This window comes from Sus scrofa, chromosome 6 (genome assembly GCF_054392235.1).
Source record: "Sus scrofa isolate SSC_HxYL_T2T_F1_AM1 chromosome 6, Sscrofa_HxYL_maternal_Yorkshire_Landrace_v2.0, whole genome shotgun sequence".
Taxonomy (NCBI): Eukaryota; Metazoa; Chordata; class Mammalia; order Artiodactyla; family Suidae; genus Sus; species Sus scrofa.
In genome coordinates, this window is record NC_139388.1 from 19,833,204 (window position 1) to 19,836,757 (window position 3,554).

Sequence of the window (3,554 nt, forward strand, 5' to 3'; positions counted from 1 at the left end):
GGCCAGGTAGAATCCCTGTGCTATAGAGCAGGACTTCATTGCTAACACATGCCAAGCACAAGAGGTTGACGCTACCACTCCCAAATCCCAGGCCTTCCCACAGCCTCCCCCTACCATCTGGCAACCACAGCGATGTTTTCCAGTCTATGAGCTGCTTCTACATAGAAAGGTTCGTTGGTTCCATTTGCTAGCTTCCACATAGAAGGGATAGCCCTTGGTATGTGTCGTTCGTGTTCCGACTTAGTTCACCTAGTATGAAACGAGGTGTCACCTAGCTTCTCGTGCCACCTACATGGCTGCGAATGGCATTTTCCTCTTGCTCTGGGGTTTTCGGGGTTCTGCTTTTTTTTTTTCTCAATGTTTGAGGAGCATTCCAATGTGTACATATCCACTCTCTTCCTAATCCAATCATCTCTCGATGGACATTGAGTTGTTTTCCATGTCTGGCTATTGGGAAGAGTGCTGCATGAACATAGCGGGGGCTTTTACATTTTTCAAAGACCCAATTCCGGAAATAGGACCAAGAGTGGGAGGCCTGGGTGCTGAGGTCGTCCGCTATTGATTTTTGTGGATTCCCTCGATCGTGTGGTCCATCGCGGTTGTCCACACGTACAAAAATACCCACCGTGGAGGAGGGCATCTTCTTGTCCACACCCTCTCAGGGATGTGTGCCTTGTAGACTTCCTAATGGTGGCCCTTCAGAGAGAGGTGGGTTGGTCCTGCAGAGTCCCTTTGACGTGCATGTCTCTCCTCATGAGGGATGCGGGGCACATGTCTCCCAGTGCTTTTTGCCCTCTGCATGTCTGTTTCGGGAAATGTCTCTTGAGGTCTTTTGCCATTTTCCCCTTGGGTTTGGGGTTTTGTTGGGCTGTTGGCTGGTGTCTGCGGTCGAGCTGTTGATTGGGAGACCCCAGGCTGACCTGGGCTCTGGTGCCAGGAGGAAAGTGCCTGAGGGTCGTGCATGGAAGGTGGTCAAACGGTGATCCTTTGGTGAGCAGCTGTGTTAATCCCTGGGCAGTTTCTCGCCTGAGGTCTCCTGAAACGCCGTCCTTGTCTTTACCTTGGAGCCTCTTCCGTTCCCTCAATACAGCTGGTCCGGAAATCGGACCTAAGGCTGGTAGATTGACTGCGAAAAAGGGAGGTGTCCCCAAGAGTCCCCCCAATCCCCTGGGGAACAGAGCTGTCTTTGTCCCTGTGGCGGGCGTGCTCACCTCTGCTGCTGGGAAAACATCGACGTGCAGACAACTCAGGCCAGCTGCGGTGGGGTCCATACACTAGGAAGCACGAGGGAAAGAGAGGACAAAAGGAATGAACGGAAAGAAGCAGTATTCTGGCATAGGAATGAAGGCGTCACAGCTGGAAAGCTATGAACAAAATCAGTGGGTACATACCTACGGACCTGTCTCCATAACGGCATCGTGGCAGGGCTATCTCCCAAAGGGAGAAGGCTGTCCTGATAGGATGGGTTGGGAGCTGAAGGTTTGCATGGAGTGGCAAGGTGGAGGTGGGCCTCCAGGCTCCGAAAGCCTTTGAGAGAGCAATGGCCCTCCTGGATTGGCCCTTCTTGCTAGATCAGGCCGGCGGCGGGGGCGGCCGCGGCGGCGGCAGCTGCGGGGGAAGGCCATTCCAGGAGCATATTGCCCCCAGCCAGTGCCGCCCTGGGGGGCGGCTGAGGCAGAGAGAGGAGGAAAACCTGAGAGTTGCTGTTAGAGCAGGTGTCCACAAGACGGCGCCAGAGCACCTTCTGGACCCAGGTGCAGCGGCAAGGCTGCAGGTGCAGGCTGAGTGGTGGGATGGAGAGTGTGTGGATAGGAAGCCACAGCAAGCGCCCAGAGGCCTTTGCGTTGGTTCCTGGGCACTGGGGACTGTCTGGTCCAAGACGCCTCCTGTCAGGCAGAGGACACAGGCGTCCCTGTAGCATTGGGAGGTGGATCGGCAGCCTGGTGGCTTGGGAGTGTGCTTCGAAGGCTGCTGGAAGGAGTCACTGGGTGTCGGAACGCCTTGTGTTCCTCCAGACGCAGGAGCGGAGACCCGCCCAGCATCTGTGTGGTCTCGGGAGCTGGCCATTTGCAAGGCCCTGACCGTCGGTGGTGGATGTGGGTGGAGAATCAGGCGGCTGCTGCTGCTGCTGCTGCTGCTGCTGCTGCTGCTGCTGCTGCTGCTGCTGCTGCTGTGGAAGGAATGGGGGGCTTTGGTGGCTTTGTGGTGGACCCAGAGCTGGGCGAATCCCTGTGCTTCTCCCTTCCAAAGGCTCAGGGGAGTTTCCTTCTTGCCTTTTGAGAGGAGCCTCCCGTTTCCGGACGGGGCCAGGGTATGGAGGCCTGAGCGAACCCAGGTCTGGTGAATGAAGCAGGGTTGATTGGAATCACCCAGCAAGCTCTCAGGGAGTTCCCTCGTGGCTGCCTGGCTTGAGAGTGTCTATCTGGCAGTGCTGTGGCTGTGGACATGGCTCCAGCGAGATCCAAGTCTGGCCAAAGGGCACCCCATTGTCACAGGGGGCATCGAGATCCATTTATAAAGACGAAGAGATGGGGACAGTATGAGCTTAATTGAGAAAGAAGAAAAGGGGTACACATGCTTATTCTGACAGTGTAGCTAAGGGTATTGCCAGATGAGGCCGTCCCAAAGGCTCTCCTGACCCTCTGCCTCAGGTGGCAGAGTGTTTGAAGGGCAAGCCTTGGGATGGACAGCATCGCAGTGGATTCATTGCCGGGGCAGAGTGTATCTGCATGCCACACATGGGGGCAGGAACATCAATTAGGGATTTAGAAACATAAAAGGAAAGGCTAGTACAGAAAGAAATTTATCCACGCTTGGTCATCACGTCGGGTCCCAGCTCATAGTGCCAGTGCCCCTTGTCAGGGTCAACGGAGCCCGCCTGGCTTCTCCTGAGAGGCAGGGCTATGTAGCATAGCACATGCTGTGGGGAATCCCAAGCCATTAAGGGTGTGGGATTTTATCGGTGATTATTTTCCATTCTCACGGATGTATGGTGCCCAGTTTCACTTGAGCACAAACGCGATCCAGTCGTACATGTATATGCATCTTCTTTTGGTCGCAGTGTCTTCCATTTTGGTTCCACAGAAGTGGCCAGGTAGAATCCCTGTGCTATAGAGCAGGACTTCATTGCTAACACATGCCAAGCACAAGAGGTTGACGCTACCACTCCCAAATCCCAGGCCTTCCCACAGCCTCCCCCTACCATCTGGCAACCACAGCGATGTTTTCCAGTCTATGAGCTGCTTCTACATAGAAAGGTTCGTTGGTTCCATTTGCTAGCTTCCACATAGAAGGGATAGCCCTTGGTATGTGTCGTTCGTGTTCCGACTTAGTTCACCTAGTATGAAACGAGGTGTCACCTAGCTTCTCGTGCCACCTACATGGCTGCGAATGGCATTTTCCTCTTGCTCTGGGGTTTTCGGGGTTCTGCTTTTTTTTTTTTTTTTCTCAATGTTTGAGGAGCATTCCAATGTGTACATATCCACTCTCTTCCTAATCCAATCATCTCTCGATGGACATTGAGTAGTTTTCCATGGCTGGCTATTGGGAAGTGT